The sequence below is a fragment of the Canis aureus genome, chromosome 13 (genome assembly GCF_053574225.1).
Source record: "Canis aureus isolate CA01 chromosome 13, VMU_Caureus_v.1.0, whole genome shotgun sequence".
Taxonomy (NCBI): domain Eukaryota; kingdom Metazoa; phylum Chordata; class Mammalia; order Carnivora; family Canidae; genus Canis; species Canis aureus.
The window spans coordinates 22,010,416-22,028,936 of record NC_135623.1 but is presented as its reverse complement, the minus strand read 5'-3'; the positions used below and the strand labels follow the sequence as shown (position 1 = coordinate 22,028,936).

Below are 18,521 nucleotides of genomic sequence, written 5' to 3'. Positions count from 1 at the left end.
AAAGGTTCCCTTTTGGGGTGCCTGGGTGGCTCAGTTGGTTAAGCCTTTCTTTGGCCTTGGTCTGATTCAAGACACACACTAGGCTGCTGCTCTCTGCCAGAAATTCCTCCTGTGCCCAGAGTCCTATCCTCTTCTGAGTCTCAGGTTTCCTACTCGTAAAACAAAGGGGTCAGAGTTAAGAGGTCTACTACTGAGAGCTTCACAACAGAGTTAGAAGGCCCTAAGGTCCTTATGTCTGCTGTACTGCCTACTAACTCCTCGGTTTAATACACTCTTGGAGCACTTTGTAAGATGTCATTAGACGAGAGAAATTCATAAAGCAAGCTGGACTGTGTTCCCCTAATAGCTATAGACTTCAAGGCCAGAGTGACCAGTGCCCTGTTCTTCAGCACTAACCCACGCCTGTCATCCTCTAACACCAGAAGGGAAGTGCATCATGTCTGATTCTTTTTTTTTTTTTTTTTTTTTCATGTCTGATTCTTTATAGAATGAAATGCCTTTTGGTATTTTGAGGGCAGGAAATCCAGTGCTTTTGGCAACATGGAAGTAGTGGCTGCAAAGCAGAGCCAATATGGATTTAAAGAAATATACCGTTTTAATCAGCCAGTACTGATTTAAAGAAATACTCGGTCATAAACAATCGTGGTATGAATGGAATCATTTTGGAGACTGTGAGGGGCTCATTTAACCCTATACATTCTCAACTCAACTCTTGCTATCTCTACTTAGGGTAAGGCAGTCTCTTAGAACCTACATCTTATCACCTATAAAATCAGGAGAGCGCCACCCTACTAAAACACTTAGCAGAATATATATTAAACTATAAAACTGTAAACAAATGTTTGGTATCCTCATGCTGCTGAAAATACAATGTGCTGTGTACTTTGTTCATTTTATACCTTCAGTGATGCTTATTATTTTATGTTCTTATTGGTGATTTATTTATTTATTTATTTATTTATTTATTTATTTATTTATTTATTTATAAGATTTTATTTATTTATTCATGAGAGACACACACACACAGAGAGGCAGAGACACAGGCAGAGGGAGAAGCAGGCTCCATACAAGGAGCCTGATGTGGGACTCAATCCTGGGTCTCCAGGATCACGCCCTGGACTGAAGGCGGTGCTAAACCACTGAGCCACGGGAGCTGCCCAGTGTTATATTTTTTAATTTTTATTTTTAATAAATTGAACTTAAAAAATATATGTATGAATAACAAAAATAGTCCTCTTCTTCATCTGAGTCATCTTCCAAAAGATTTTTCCTTTCGTTCTTCACAGAATGAGTGATATCATCAACATTTAGGTGGTGCGTGAACTTGAGAGGCATACTTTTTTTTTTTTTTTTAGTTTAGCACCATTTATTAAGTGATCTCAGCTGTTTTTGTAGCTGCTGCGTATCAGCCTGTTCTTTTTTTTTTTTTTAATATTTTATTTATTTATTTATGATAGTCATACAGAGAGAGAGAGAGGCAGAGACACAGGCAGAGGGAGAAGCAGGCTCCATGCACCGGGAGCCCGATGTGGGACTCGATCCCGGGTCGCCAGGATCGCGCCCTGGGCCAAAGGCAGGCGCCAAACCGCTGCGCCACCCAGGGATCCCTATCAGCCTGTTCTTAAAACATAAAATGCTCTTCCAATTCCTCTTGTCCAGGACAGAAGGATCTTCCAGGTAGCACGCCAACAGAGCAAGAGACTCCGATGATGCCAGCCTCAATGATGGTGCCATCCAGAGAGGGAGAGGGTCATGGCACATTCAACCGCAGCTTCCAGAGGTTTTGAAAAAGGAGCCTTTGGGGGCCCAGCCTGCCTGGCATTTTGATGCTGTTGGTGTGGGTTTTGTGCTCCATAATGGTGTTGGGAGGTAGTTTAAGCACTCGCCTAAGGGTATCCCGGATGTGGGCTGTAGTTGCTAGGTCACTGGCAGTCTTATTCCATATTGATATAATGTCCTCCTGAAACCGGACAGAGACCACAGCCCCACAGATCTCCCCAACTATGAACTGTTTCCCCAACATGGCCAGGATGAGATTCTCCCAGCAATGGGATGCCAAGCCCTTCTGCAGTTGAATAATCCACTTGCCACCATTTTTATTTGCATCATCCTCCCACATGGGCTTAATCCCTTCTTTGAAGAGATGGAAGTCACTGTGGCCTGTCAGGTCTCCAGGACATACCATGTGGCTATAAAACCTCCAGAACTGCTCCACAGAGGCAAAGGTGCCGATCTGTTTGATATTCTGTTCATAGCTCTGTGAGCTGGTGGAACGGCTGGGGGTTCTTCTGGAGTACCAGAAAGTATAGTTGTACTGCAGGGGATGCTCTGCTGGCCCAGGGACAACAGCCTTCCTCTTACTGCTGCCCTGACTTTTGTCTCGTTCCATTTTTTTCCTTCTCACTATCTTTCTTTGTGCTGCTTTCTTCATTCTGATCATGGTCCCCACTGTCATCATCTTTCAATGCGTCGAACTTTTCATCCTCTCACTGCCGCTGTCACCACTGCCTCATGGAGTGACTTCCGCTCCACCAGAGAGGCATACTTTTTGCTCAAGAAGTACTCTTCTGGGGCAGCCCCAGTGGCTCAGCGGTTTAGCACCGCCTTCAGCCCAGGGTGGGATCCTGGAGACCCAGGATCTGCCTCTTTCTCTCTCCCCACCCCCCTTCTCTGTCTCTCTCTTCTCTCTCTCTCTCTCTCTCTCTCTATATATATATATATATATATATATATTCATTATATATATATTCATTATATATATAATGAATGGATAAATAAAATCTTTTAAAAAATAGTACTCTTCTGTTTTCCAGCAGAATAAGTATTCACCACCTAGTCTTCTGGGGAGCTCTGGGCAGCTCTTCAGGGTCAGCAGCCTTGGGAGGGCATGGGGAGGAGTGGGAAGTGCAGGAAGAAAGTGGGGAAGGGAGACCATGGGTGCAGACGTGGTGTCCCCTCTGCTGCAGCTGCATGTCTAATCATTATAGTTTAAAAGAAACTAGAGACTAAGGTTGCTCAGAAGTAGTTATCTATAATTCTATCTATAATTCTAATGAGACAGATTCCGGGGCAAGCACCTGTTGCATAACTACCTGGTAGCTGTTTTATAGGGAGGCGCTTACTTGCCAGACCACCCCAAATGCCTGATCTTGGTGGTATTGTAAGTGGCAGGAATGACAGACCACTGATCATCACGTGTGCATATACAGTTCCAAAACAAAGGTCTGCCTATGCAGCAGGGTGGGCTACGGCACCACTGGTGCTCAGGCCCCGTCCAAGAAAAGCAGCTGTGTTGAAGGGAAAGCCCTACACTCAAAGTAGCAGACAGAGACTTCCAGAGCTGGAAGAGCTCTTAAGAGTTCTAAGTGCTGGGGCACTTGCGTAGTTCAGTGGTTGAGCATCTAGACGCCTTTGGCTCAGGTTGTGATTCGGGGCCTGGGATCAAGTTCTGCACTGGGCTCCTCTTAGGGAGCCTGCTTCTTCCTCTGCTATGTCTCTGTGTCTCTCATGAAAAAACAAGTAAAAACTAAGAAAAAAAAAGTTCTAAGTGCTGCTCCTCATTGTACTGACTGAAAAACAAAAGGAAATTATTTTAGTTCACGTTAAAAGCAATTAATTCAGGATTCCTGGGTAGCTCAGTTGTTGAGCGTCTGCCTTTGGCTCAGTTCCTGATCTCGGGATCCTGGGATGAGTCCCACATCAGGCCCTCTCCAGGGAGCCTGCTCCTCCCTCTGCTGATGTCTCTACCTCTCTGTGTCTCTCATGAAAAATAAGTAAAATCTTAAAAACAAAAAAAAATTGGGACACCTGGGTGGCTCAGCAGCTGAGCATCTGCTTTTGACTCAGGGTGTGACCCGGGGTCCCAGGATCGAGCCTCACATTGGGCTTCCTGTATGGAGCTTGCTTCTCCCTCTGCCTATGTCTCTGTCTCTTTCCCTCTGTGTCTCTCATGAATAAATAAATAAAATCTTAAAAAAAAAAGCAATGAATTCACACCTCTAGCCAACAGTCTCTAGCGCTTATATTCACTGAATAACTACTTTATGCCAAGCATATGGGATATTGAAGTGAACAAAATGGACATGAAAATTGCAGGAAGGGCAGCCCTGGTAGTTCAGGAGTTTAGCGCCGCCTTCAGCCCAGGGTGTGATCCTGGAGACTCGGGATCAAGTCCTGCATTGGGCTCCCCGCAGGGAGCCGGCTTCTCCCTCTGCCTGTGTCTCTGCCTCTCTCTCTGTGTCTCTTGTGAATAAATAAATAAAATCTTAAAAAAAAAAAAAAAGAAAGTTGCATGAAGTGTACAGTGTAATGGAAATGAATTATTTTAGGTGTGCAATAAATGAATGGCAAGCACAGAATGTTATGGAAGAGTGTAACAAGGGATCTTGCCTAGGCTGGAAGATGATGGGAAACTTCTGTTTAAGCTTAGACTTGAAAGATGAGCAGGAATTAGCAAGGTGAAAGGGGTGGAGAAACTGAGATGGGCACCCTGGCCGAGAAAACAAGCACCAAGATCTTGAGGCCGACTGGTGAGTGTGAGGAACTAAAGCTGCCCCGTAGTGATAAAACACACAAAACAAGATGAGGAGAGGCACAAGATGAAGCTACAGAGGTTTTAGGCCACATTAAGGATTTTGATCTTTATTCTTTTTTTTTTTTTTTAAGATTTTATTTATTTATTATGAGAGAGACAGAGAAAGAGAGGCAGAGACATAGGCAGAGGGAGAAGCAGGCTTCCCATAAGAACACCAATGTGGGACTTGATCCTGGACCCCGATTATACCCTGAGCTGAAGGCAGATGCTCAACCACTGAGCCACCCAGGTGTCCCTTGATCTTTATTCTAAAGAAGTAGGTCTTGGGTACCTGGGCTGGCTCAGTCAGTAGAGCATGTAAATCTTGATTTCAGGGTTGTGAGTTCAAGCCCCATATTAGGCATAGAACTTACTTAAACATAAATAAATAAAGGAAGTAGATGTCACGTTATATGTATAGGTCAAAGTAGAGGTATATAAAACAGAATCATCTCCTATGTCTCTAGCATATTTAGTATCTTGAGACTAATGGCAATTTATATTCTGTGATGGATATCACTGATTTAACAGTGAACTAAATCAAAATTAAAAGGCGGTTTGGTGTAGCACTGAGTTGAAAGTCAGGGTTCTGTTTTTTTTTTTTTTTTTTTTAAGATTTTATTTATTTATTCATGAGAGACACAGGCAGAAGGAGAAGCAGGCTTTGTGCAAGGAGCCCAATGTGGGACTTGATCCCCAGACTCCAGGATCATGCCCTGGGCCGAAGGCAGCCGCTAAACCACTGAGCCACCCAGGGAACCCCCAGGGTTCTGGCTTTCACCTTGCCACTACATATGGCAAAATCTTTCTTCATGCTAGTTTCCTTATTTTATTTTATTTTTATTTTTATTTTTTTTAATTTTTATTTATTTATGATAGTCACACAGAGAGAGGGAGAGGCAGAGACACAGGCAGAGGGAGAAGCAGGCTCCATGCACCGGGAGCCCAACGTGGGACTCGATCCCGGGTCTCCAGGACTGCGCCCTGGGCCAAAGGCAGGCGCTAAACCGCTACGCCACCCAGGGATCCCTAGTTTCCTTATTTTAAAATGAAGTATTGTACTTCAAAGTTCCAGAGTTTTGTAGAGGTACTTTAGGAAACTACAGGAAATCTGAATCAGAAAAACTCCATGTTCTTTGTTTTATGTGTTAAGCTTTTCCATAAGATTTCACCTAAAGAAAAGGTTCCACTGCCTTAAGAGAAGTTGGAAAATGATTGCAACTTTTTTTTTTAATTTGTATTTATTTATGATAGTCACAGAGAGAGAGAGAGAGAGAGAGAGAGAGAGGCAGAGACACAGGCAGAGGGAGAAGCAGGCTCAATGCACTGAGAGCCCGACGTGGGATTCGATCCCGGGTCTCCAGGATCGTGCCCTGGGCCAAAGGCAGGTGCCAAACCGCTGTGCCACCCAGGGATCCCTGATTGCAACTTTTAATCTTAGATTAATATATTCACTAATTTTATACAACAAATGTGGAGATTTATCATATTACCTACCTAATACAGAATTATTAGGATGATTAGAAATTACTCAAAGTACATTGAATGGTATTTGTGATACATTAGGTACCCATTAACTGACAACTGTTATTATTATCATGAGCCACGGTATCATGAGCTTGGTAAAAAGACAAGAGCTGAAATAAACAGATGTTGCCCTCAGCAGCTCAAAATCTAGTAGGGAAGACTACATGTCAAAAAAACCCATTATATAGTATAACGTGGTATACAATACATATATTATTATGTAGGGAGCTGGTACAGAAGAGGATGCAATGAGCTGTCTAAGAAAGCAGGAATGTGATAAGGTTTTACAGGGATGGATGAAGCTGGAGGTTGGCTCTGCAAGATGAGAAACTTATGAAGCAGGCAAAGTAGGAAAAATATATTTTAATTGAGTGCTAGGGTCAATAAAGGCAAAGAGGTATAAAAAAAATTCCAAGATACAATGATAAAGGTTCAAGCTGGAGAGGCAGGCAGCCAGGTCAGATCCTGAAAAGCCTTCTATGCTTACACGTCATATTAAAGCATTTGGATTGAGGTGTCTGGGAGCTCAATTAAGAATCTGCCTTTGGTTCAGATCATGATCCCAGGGTCCTGGGACTGAGCCCTGCATCAGGCTCCCTGCTTAGTGGGAAGCCTGCTTCTCCCTCTCCTTTTGTTTGCTCTTTGTTAAATAAATAAAATCTTAAAAAAATAAAATAAAATACGGGATGCCTGGGTGGCTCAGTGGTTGAGCACCTGCCTTTGGCCCAGGGTGTGATCCTGGAGTCCCGGGATCGAGTCCCACATCGGGCTCCCTGCATGGAGCCTGCTTCTCCTTCTGCTTGTGTCTCTGCCTCTCTCTCTCTGTCTCTCATGAATAAATGAATAAAGTCTTTAAAAAAAATAAAAAAAATACAAGGCAGAAGTAAAGCCTCAGCCACATTTTTTACGTTTTAAAGGTCAGTGGATGGTATTGCATACTGGCAACTTGCTCATGATGTCACTCATATAGTAGGCATGGAACAATATCCAGACTTACAGCTCCTCTAGACCCTATCAGATATCTTCCTTTAGCTTCTCTTGAGTCCTGAGCCAATTATTGTGTAGTTCTGTGGTGAAGGATGCCAGCTTCTCCTGCGGGTCCCCCACAGCAATGAGGCTGAAGGTGGTGACAAATATATGTAGGTTCCAGTTTGTCCTTGTGGGTCCCTGTTTGTTCTTGCTCTTGTCCACATCCAGCTTTCCTTTCTGACTGTTGGTCTAGCTGACTAATAGCAATCTCACTCTGAACACTAGACATAGAAGCAATAGCATGCATACACTGCTCTACCAGTTTTCACAATTGTATAATAAATCCTTAGTCTGTATCACTCACAGTAGTTCTGTTTCTCTGATTGATATAAAAATTGCTGTCAGAACTAGTCCTAAAAAGGGGCGCCTGGCTGGCTCAGTTGGTAGAGCATGCAACTCTTGATCTCAGGGTCATGAGTTCAGCTCCACGTTGGGCATGGAGGCTACATAAAAAATAAAAAAAAGAGAAGTGGGGATACCTGGGTGGCTCAGTGGTTGAGCATCTGCCTTTGGCCCAGGGCATGATCCTGGAGTCCCGAGATCGAGTCCTGCATCAGGCTCCCTGTATGGAGCCTGCTTCTCTCTCTGCCTGTGTTTCTGCCTCTCTCTCTCTCTTCCCCTCTCTCTGTGTGTGTGTCTCTCATGAATAAATAAATAAAATCTTTCAAAAAATAAATAAAAAAGAAGTGGTCCTGGGAGAAAAGAACCTTAAGGATAGGTTTGTGAATTAATTCTGTATTACTTACAATTAATTTTCTAGTTCGATTAGGTTTATTTATTTATTTATTTTTATTTTTTTATTTTTTTAAAGATTTTTATTTATTTATTCATGATAGTCACAGAGAGAGAGAGAGAGAGAGAGGCAGAGACACAGGCAGAGGGAGAAGCAGGCTCCATGCACCGGGGGCCCGATGTGGGATTCGATCCCGGGTCTCCAGGATCGCGCCCTGGGCCAAAGGCAGGCGCCAAACCGCTGCGCCACCCAGGGATCCCTGATTAGGTTTATTTTTATTTATTAAGTAATCTGGAACCTGCTGAGGTCTGGAATGTCCATCATCCTTCACAAGAGGTGCCCTAGACAGCAATATGCATAGCCTCATTGACAAAGAGCTCCTACTCAAAGACAAGCCCGGAAAAGAGAACTCTCTCAAGTTATTTTTCTAAACTGCCTGGTCCATTATGTCTAAAGAATTTAATAGGGATGCCTGGGTCGCTCAGTGGTTTAGCGCCTGCCTTTGGCCCAGGGCATGATCTTCGGAGTCCCGGGATTGAGTCCCATGTCAGGCTCCTTGCATGGAGCCTATTTCTCCCTCTGCCTGTGTCTCTGCCTCTCTCTCTCTGGGTCTCTCATGAATAAAAAATAAATATTAAAAAAAAAGAATGTAATAAACAAGATTTAAACCCTCTATAGACTGGGTAAAAACTGACATATTAATTTGCACTCCTGACCTAGCAAGACCTTTTAGCACATCTATCTTTCAGTCCTTAATTCTTCCAGGACACAAAGCATTATTCCTACTGTCTTTCAGATCTAGTTTCAAGCTGATTATGTAGATGGCCAGAGGAAAGGGACCCGTTAAGGATCACTGGGGGGGGGGGGGGGGAATCCCTGGGTGGCTTAGCGGTTTAGCGCCTGCCTTTGGCCCGGGGCGTGATCCTGGAGTCCCGGGGTCGGGCTCCCGGCATGGAGCCTGTTTCTCCCTCCTCCTGTGTCTCTGCCTCTTTCTCTCTCTCTCTCTATGTCTATCATAAATAAATAAATAAATAAATAAATAAATAAATAAATAAATAAATAAATAATCTATCTTAAAAAAAAAAGAAAAAAAAAGGATCACTCGGGTTCATTTCTCAAAGCCTGGTTCTAGTCTTTGCATGGCTAGAGTTACAACAAATTAAAAAGTCATTACCAAAAAAAAAAAAAAAAAAAAAGTCATTACAAGACAACCTGCCAGGCACTCCCTACCCTTTGGATTCAATAGTTGAGTAAAAAAAAATTTCTCCTGAGTGACCGATACGTGTTAGGAACAGAACGGTATTAGGTCTATAATATTAAATGAAACACAGATATAACCTAGTAATCACTAATTTTTGTAAACCTTTAAGACTTACCTTTTGCTTATACTAGATGCTTTCATATAATATTATTATGCTTCAGAGAACTAAGTGACCTAGTTGTTTTGCTCTCCTTTCTCTGTGCCCTTGCTCATATGGTTCCTTCTAGAAAGACTGTCTCTATCCATGTGCACCACTACTCCTAAAATGTATAAATTCTTAAAGCTCCAGTCTCAAAAATCATTTTCTTCTAAAATTTTTCCTGATTCTCTTAATCTAGTAAATTTTTTCCCTTCTAAATACAGAATTTCATCAGAAAAAATCTCTTATAGTACTAATGTTCCATTCATGATGTGTAACTATCACATCTTTCAGGGAAGGAAGATTTGAGACGAGATCTTAATTATAAGCAGCATAATGTCTAGAACAGTGCCTTATAAGGCAAGCATGAAATAATGCTTATTGAATGTCCTGAAAGAGTATACGTTCTTTTTTTCTTTTCTTTTCTTTTCTTTTTTTTTTTTTTTTATGATAGGCACACAGTGAGAGAGAGAGAGAGAGAGAGAGGCAGAAACATAGGCAGAGGGAGAAGCAGGCTCCATGCACCGGGAGCTCGACGTGGGATTCGATCCTGGGTCTCCAGGATTGCACCCTGGGCCAAAGGCAGGCGCCAAACCGCTGCGCCACCCAGGGATCCCCAAGAGTATATGTTCTGATAAGAGATACAGACTCGTTGGAAACAAAGGTTAGGAGACTTCAGGAAAGGCCTGATGAGTCTGGGTGTACTCCAGAATATTCCTGATAAGTTCAGAAGAGTTGGCAAGCTTAGGTGCACAGCAGGGAATGAGAAGCTGGGATAGGAATGGGGCAGACTACTGAATAAGAGAGCTAGTCCCAATGTAACAGTTATGCCTCTGATGGGGTAGCAGTTGAGGATCTCCTTCTCTCAATCCAGCTCTCACACAGCAGCTTTAGAAAGAGAGAGGCTGGATGGACCCTCAAGGGCTGCCTAATAGGAAACATCGCTTGTATAACCTTAATGCATGTTCTGTTTTTTTCAAAATTAAAATATCCTTTTTCAGGGATCCCTGGGTGGCGCAGCAGTTTAGCGCCTGCCTTTGGCCCAGGGCGCGATCCTGGAGACCCGGGATCGAATCCCACGTCGGGCTCCCTGCATGGAGCCTGCTTCTCCCTCTGCCTATGTCTCTGCCTCTCTCTCTCTCTCTCTCTCTCTCTCTCTGTGACTATCTTAAAAAAAAAAAATCCTTTTTCAAGCCTCCCTTTTCCTCCCTCAGTCCTTTCTCTCTCCTATCCTTCACAAACTATCAAAAGCATTTTCCAATGGGCTATCACCATCTCATCACCTTCCATTCTACCCACTTCAATAAGGCTTCCATTTTAGTAAAACACAGTGATCATTTTTACTTTATATATATATTTTTAACAAGGAAGTGGAAAGCTTTACAGTCTAGTGAAACTATCCTAAGTTTAGTATACAGATCTGATCCATTAATGTTCACTGTGGTAAAGTTACAGATTAATGAACCCAGTAAGTCTTTTTCATTTGCCTTCTATGTGCATAGCATAACATGTGGTCCCACACAAGTAATGAACTATTTTCAGTAATGGTGAGTATTCTGAATCCTACTCAAGATTGATCTGTAAACATTCAGAATGATAATGCCATCAATTGATAAAGACTCTCTATAATAACTCACTAGAGGGGATCCCTGGGTGGCTCAGTGGTTTAGAGCCTGCCTTTGGCCCGGGGCGCAATCCTGGAGTCCCGGGATTGAGTCCCGCGTTGGGCTCCGAGCATGGAGCCTGCTTCTCCCTCTGCCTGTGTCTCTGCCTTTCTGCACCCCCCACCCCCTCAGGAATAAATAAATAAATCTTAAAAAAAAAAACCTCACTAGAGTTGCATCTGCTTATTCTAGAATATTTGTTCTCCAATCTCTTCTTCTCCTAGATTTTTTTTTTTAAAGATTATTTATTTATTCATTGAGACACACAGAGGTTTGGTCCCTCTGCTATCACAGCTATCCACACAGAGAGAGAGAGGCAGAGACACAGGCAGAGGGAGAAGCAGGCACCATGCAGAGAGCCTGACGTGGGACTCGATCCAGGGTCTCCAGGATCATGCCCTAGGCTGCAGGTGGCACTAAACTGCTGCACCACCAGGGCTGCCCTCTCCTAGATGTTAATAATTAGAAAGATTGGGATCCCTGGGTGGCGCAGCGGTTTGGCGCCTGCCTTTGGCCCAGGGCGCGATCCTGGAGACCCGGGATCGAATCCCACATCGGGCTCCTGGTGCGTGGAGCCTGCTTCTCCCTCTGCCTGTGTCTCTGCCTCTCTCTCTTTCTCTCTGTGTGACTATCATAAATAAATAAAAATTAAAAAAAAATTTTAAATAATTAGAAAGATTATGTGTTTGAACCTTGCTGTGAAGAAAGAGAGAAGAAATATGCATGGTCAGTCGATAAAGAAGAAAATGTATGGGCAAGCCTTCCAAAGCAGGGAAGGCATCAGCAAAACTGCCATCTCAGTAGTAATGCAATTTAGTGGTAAAAGACAAAATCTTTGGGCTGGCTGGTTCAGTTGGGTTAATCATCTGCCTTTGGCTCAGGCTGTGATCCCGAGGTCCTGGGATGGAGCCACACATTGGGCTCCCTGCTCAATGGGGAACCTCTTCTTCCTCTCCCTCTGCTGCTCCCCGTAGTGCTCTCTCTCTCTCTGTGTGTCAAATAAATAAATAAAATCTTTAAAAAAGAAAAAAAAAAGACTTCTTTAAAGAAAGGAAACTGCTAAAAAAAAAATGCTACCTTGTCTAACAAAATTAAGAACTTTTTCTTTGGATCCAGTACACAACACAAATACATAAGGTGTTCTTACCTTGCAGACTTGTATTGGACACTTAATCCTAATGCACATTTAATGACAGGCTACCATGCTGGCCCAGTAAACCTTTCTCCAGTCTAGGTTTCTGCAATAGCACCATAATTTGGTCTCTCTGCTATCACAGCTATCTATCTATTGTTTATCAAACCCTCTTATTTGCCAGGTACCATTCTAGGGATCTGTCTGTCACACAGTAATCATTTTTAAATTATCATCTTACCTAACCTCAATATCAACACTACTGCTACTTCCTCACTCTGGCTCCTGCAATGTTATGTTCTCTTGGTTTTCTTTTTCTCTTCTATTTGCTGTTCTATGTTTCCTTTGGAGGCCCTTGATCCTCTAGCTGGTCTAAGTTTTTTTTTTTTTTTTAATTAATTAATTTATTTATTTATGATAGTCACAGAGAGAGAGAGAGAGAGGCAGAGACACAGGCAGAGGGAGAAGCAGGCCCCATGCACCGGGAGCCCGACGTGGGATTCGATCCCGGGTCTCCAGGATCGCGCCCTGGGCCAAAGGCAGGCGCCAAACCGCTGCGCCACCCAGGGATCCCTAGCTGGTCTAAGTTTGTTCCTAATTCTCTTTTCTTCTCTTCTACGTGATTCGATCCATGTTCATTTCATTTAAAAAAAATTTTTTTTAAAAATTTATTTATGATAGGCACACAGTGAGAGAGAGAGAGAGAGAGGCAGAGACATAGGCAGAGGGAGAAGCAGGCTCCATGCACCGGGAGCCCGACGTGGGATTCGATCCCGGGTCTCCAGGATCACGCCCTGGGCCAAAGGCAGGCGCTAAACTGCTGCACCACCCAGGGATCCCCCCATGTTCATTTCATTAATCACCATCTATATATTAATGATTACAAATTTTTATCTTAGGCATAGTCCTATCCTCTGAGCTCTAAGTATATACATAAAACTTGTTACACTTTTTTTAAAAAAAGATTTTATTGGGGCGCCTGGGTGGCTCAGTGGTTGAGCGGCTGCCTTTGGCTCCGGTCGTGATCCTAGAGTTCTGGGATCAGGTCCCACATAGGGCTTCCCGTGGGGAGCCTGCTTCTCCTTCTGCCTATGTCTCTGCCTCTCTGTGTGTCTCTCATGAATAAATAAATTAAATACTTAAAAAAAATAAAAGAAGATTTTATTTTATTTATTCAGGAGACATACAGAGAAAGAGGCAGAGACATAGGCAGAAGGAGAATCAGGCCCCCTGCGGGGAGCCTGATGGTGGGGGGAGATGGGTGGGGAGAGGGGCATGGGGACAACAACTTGATCCTGGAATTCTGGGATCACGTCCTGAGCCAAAGGCAGATGCTCAACCACTGAGCCACCCAGGCGTCTCTCTTACTGACACTTTTACCTGAATATCCTAAAAGTACCTCAAATTCAGCATATCCCAAACTGAACTTTGGATCTTATCTCTACAAACTTAGTTGCTCCCATCTCTTGATTTATCTTGCTGCTCAAACCAGAAATGTGAATCATTCCTGACACCTTTCCACATCTTAGCCCCAAGGTTCAATCACACACATGAACTCCTCAGTTTTTACCTGCTAAGTCCTTCTCTAATTTATCCACTTTTCTCCATCTCCACTGTCAATATCCTAGTCCAAATCATCATTATTTCTCACCTGGATTACTAGAATACCCTCCCTTACCTAGTCTCTCTATATCCTCTTACCAAATGCCAATCCATTCTTCACACTCTACCCAGAGTTACCTTTTCAAAAGGGAAATCTGGTCATGTCATTCTCCTACTTAAAACCTTTTGCCTAGTGCAAAGAGGGTCAGAAAAAGCTTCATAGAGAAGTAATATATGAACTTAGTCTTGAAAGAAGAGCAGGTATTTAGCCAGGTAGAGAAGGGTAGCTGGCTGAAGGAAGGTTAGGAATGGTGAAAACAAAAGGACAGAAGCTTGAAAAAGAAAGCAGAAGTCACAGAACTACAAGCACTTCTCCATCCTATAGGGTCAGAGTGTTGAGCAGGGGTTGTAGGTGGAATGGTGAGATATAAGGATGAAAGGGGTAGGCATGGTTAGATGACTAAGAGCCTTTAGGAATTTGTGCCTTATCCTACAAGCTATGTGCTTATAGGTGTAGGGGGGAAAGTAGTAGTAGAAAGCAAGTTGAAAATTGGGAGAGTGCTAGAAAAACTCACAGAACAAGGTTCCAGGGGAAACAGGCATTAAGTGAGGGGATCAGGAAACTTCTTCCTCTAAGGCTAGAGAAAAGAAAGTGAAGGTAGGTCTGGGTAAAGATAAAATTACGGATAGGGGTAGTATGCTGGGAAAATCAGTATCTGATAGCCAGGATTTTCTTGAAGGAGGAGGAGGCAAGTAATTTTCTAAGATAGGAAGGTGGTAATGGTTGACAATAACTGCTAAGAGAAGTGGAAGAGTGTTTCAGGAGAAATGTGCAAGAATTCAGAGTGGCTTTAAGGGTTCAGCTAAGATTGGAACCATGAATTTATAGTGGTGCCAATTTACAACCTGCATAATATCTTTCCTGGTGTGACTTGAACAAAACAGATGTAGGAGTAGACAAAATAATAGATGTTAAAGTAATCCAAAGTTGAGGGTTATGAGGGTGGATATAGCAAAAGGACAGTGAGCAAGGATATGGAGGGGAAATGACTGAAGTCACACACCGCAGGGTCTAGACTGGATGAAGAAGGAAATGAGGGATAAAAAGAGGAAAAAGAGAAAGAGGGAAGGAGGGGCGAAAGCAAGGAACTGAAAGATAGAGACTGAAATGAAGGAAATAGGCTTCTAGGTAAAGACAGCAGATTAAACACAGGCATTAAGACCTGTTCCTTCTTTTTTTTTTAAGATTTAAAAAATTTGTCTACTTAAGAGAGTGACCATGAGCAGCAGGGAGGGGCAGCGGGAGAGGGAGAAGCAGACTCCCTGCTCAGCAGGGAGCCCTGACATAACATAAGGGTTCCAGGGCTCCATCTAAGGACCCGGGACCACAAACTGAGCCAAAGACAGACAGTTAACCTACTGAGCCACCCAGGCACCCCAGCCCTATTCCTTTTTTTTTTTTTTTTTTAAAGATTTTATTTATTTATTCACGAAAGACATAGAGAGAGAAGCAGAGACACATGCAGAGGAAGAAGCAGGCTCCCTGGGGAGCCTGATGCAGGGCTCATCCCAGGATGCTGGGATCACAACCTGAGCCAAAGGTAGATGCTCAACCACTGAGCCACCCAGGTGCCCCAGCCCTATTCCTCTTGAAAGCTCATTAAAGTGACAGTAAAGGGTTTTTGTTGTTGTCTTCATTGTTTTTTGGAAGAGTATAAACTCCAAGGACAAAGATTAAGAGAAGAGAGAGGGATCCCTGGGTGGCGCAGCGGTTTGGCGCCTGCCTTTGGCCCAGGGCGCGATCCTGGAGACCCGGGATCGAATCCCATATCGGGCTCCCGGTGCATGGGGCCTGCTTCTCCCTCTGCCTCTCTCTCTCTCTCTCTCTGTGTGACTATCATAAATAAATAAAAATTAAAAAAAAAAAAAAAAGAGAGAATAGTGAAACAATTTTGGAAGCTGGAAAGTAGGAAGGTGGTGGCAGATTCAGCATATCCAAAAGCTGAATCCCAAAATGGCCATATGGAAAGCTGAACAGCAACCTGATTTGTCCTCCAGAAGCCCTGAAATAATCAGGAATTGTCACCAGAGCTTTTACACACCTAGAAAGGAGACCGGAAGATTTTCCTCTGAAGTCTGTAGCCAGTCCAAAAGAAGAAGTTTCAGGACACTGACATGAAAGTTCTTTTACAAGTAATCTACATCACTTTAAAGAAGTGAGTTAAAAAAATGTCTAAACTTAAACAAGATGAACGTATAAACATTTTATTCCATTTTAAAAGATATCCTTTAGAAGTTTGTTTTAATATTATCATTATCCTTCTAGTGAAAAACCTTGACTAGTGCTCAAAAGAAAACAACATAATACTAGAGAAAAGTTACATGACTTTCTTATTAAATATTTGGCACAAACACCTTTTACTTATGAATTATTAAAAACACATGTCTTTCAGAAATAACACAGGAATCTGAGAGCTGGAGAGGCGTCTTTAAAGAAAAACTAAGCCAATTTCAGTCAGGGAAACTGAGGTTTAGAGAAGCAAAGTTATTTGCTCAAGGTCATATACCTGATTGGTCTCATAACTCAATTTCAAAATCTCTAGACTTTAATTTCCAGTACATGCTCTTTCTACCAGCAACACTCTTTTCTACTCCTTATAATGCATCTCCAAGTCATGAATGCATCAATTTGACATGGAGGAAAGGAGTCGTGGTATCTTCAAATCCACTGAGGTTGTAGAATGTGGGCCCGCTGGAGTGAAGTGACCAGTACTGTCTGATGACTGAACAGCTTGTTGGGGAGACTGTTTCTTCTGTACCTGACTATAGGGACAGCAGAAGTCCTACTTGACCAAATGTCTTATAATATTTCCCTTTCCAGGACCAAACATGCCTGAGATCCTCAAAACAGAACTCTCTCTTTGCAATCAAGGAAACACTTCATCTTCTCTCAGAAGGGAGAAAACAAAGGAGATGTATATTCCATTATCACTGTCTCTTTCTCCTACAAGCAGTATGAAAAGTTAGAAAACCTTAAGAGGTTTCAGGCTCTCCATACACAAAGGCCTTTTCCAAGATAACTTTGGTGCCTTCCCAATAAGAACTAGCCCCCCGCCTTTGGAAATTCAGTTAAAAAAGAAGAAAAAAAGATAGGAAGTATCATATTCTCATATTTAAAAGTGCTTGAAAATCTGAATTTAATTATTTTTTACCCACCATCTTACTGAGGCCAGGAGGAGCACAATACCCTAGAGGGTCATAGGAATGGGGGCAAGAACATTTTTACTGCTCATTTATCTAGCCAGCTGCCCTATTATAACTACAAATCAAAGATCCTGAATCACTGGAGTGTAGATTACAAGTCAGAAGAATGGAGGGGAAAAAATCCACCAACAACTAAAATGTAATCTAGTTCTAGGAAACTTGTGTTAATGGTGTTAATGACCCCAGCGCTTACCCAAGGCCCCCAAATCAGCAGCTATGAAGGAATACATGTCCATCTGCTCTTCATTTTCACCTTGTCTGGCTATTTCCTTCTTTGCTCCCATCATGACCAAACCTTGCTCTCTTTGGCAGAGACCACTAGGACGAGGCCTTTTACTAACAGTCCACCATAAGGAGCCTTCAGCTAGTTCCCAGGGAGGTGAAAGAGAAAGCATGAGACAGTCTCCACCCTGTAGTAATTATAGAAATATATGACTAGCTTCTAAGAACTTAATGTCTAAGCCTGCCAACTCTACTATACAGCAAAGCATAAACATTAGTGCTTGATGGATGCATAAATGAGCCGGGTCCCTTGTTTCACATAATAATAGATAATCACAGTTAGTTCTTTCTGCATTCCAAAAGATACAATCCTTTCACTCTTTGGAGTCTTGCGAATTTAGCAATGCAACACTGTGATACTTTTTAGGTTTTATACTCTAAAATATTTTATTTATTTATTCATGATAGTCACACAGAGAGAGACAGAGAGGCAGAGACACAGGCAGAGGGAGAAGCAGGCTCCATGCAGGGAGCCTGACGTGGGATTCGATCCCAGGTCTCCAGGATCGCGCCCCGGGCCAAAGGCAGGCGCCAAACCGCTGCGCCACCCAGGGATCCCCAAATCTATCCTGCACACTGCTGTCAGATTATCTTTCTAGAATTCTGAATTTGAATCATTTCCCTTCTCAAAAAATTTTTAATAATTCCCCAGTGTTCAAGGCCCTCTGTTATTGTACCAACTTAACTTCCCAGCCTTATCTCCTAGTATTCCCCAATGGGTACCCTCAATTTGGGCCAGACTGTCCTTTTTTTTTGTTTTTTTTGTTTTTTGTTTTTTTGGGCCAGACTGTCCTTAAACAAATCTTGCATACCGTGTCTCCACACATTTGCTCATGGGATTCTCCCCACACAGGATCCAGTTTCCTATGTATCTTTCCATACTTGATCTATATATATCCATCTTTCAAGTCTAAATTATTCCCTTACATTTTCCTGACCACCTGAGCCCCTAGAGACTCCTGACCATAATTATTCAGTATCTGATATTGTTTGCTGTTGTTTGTTAACCTTTTTAAATTTTTTTTTTAAAGATTTTATTTATTCGAGAAAGGGAGAGAGAGAGAGAGAGAGAGAGAGAGAGAGAGAAAGAGAAGCTGGCTCCCCGCAAGGAGCTTGATGTGGGACTTGATCCCGGACCCCAGGATCACACCCTGAGCCAAAGGTAGACGCTCAATGGCTGAGCCACCCAGGCATCCCTGTTAACCTTTTTTTTTTTTTTTTTAAAGATTTTATTTATTTAATCATGAGAGACACAGACAGAGAGAGAGGCAGAGACACAGGCAGGGGGAGAAGCAGGCTACATGCAGGGAGCCCG

General features: G+C 42.8%; 1 protein-coding gene and 1 pseudogene across 2 annotated transcripts in view; both read right to left on the bottom strand.

Annotated features, from left to right (window-relative positions):
* The window catches only part of EIF2B3 (eukaryotic translation initiation factor 2B subunit gamma), a 143,847-nt gene that overhangs the window by 53,833 nt on the left and 71,493 nt on the right, over positions 1–18,521 (bottom strand). The gene's annotated exons all lie outside the window — the stretch shown is intronic.
* LOC144282691 (eukaryotic translation initiation factor 4E type 2 pseudogene) lies at positions 1,620–17,208 on the bottom strand (annotated as a pseudogene).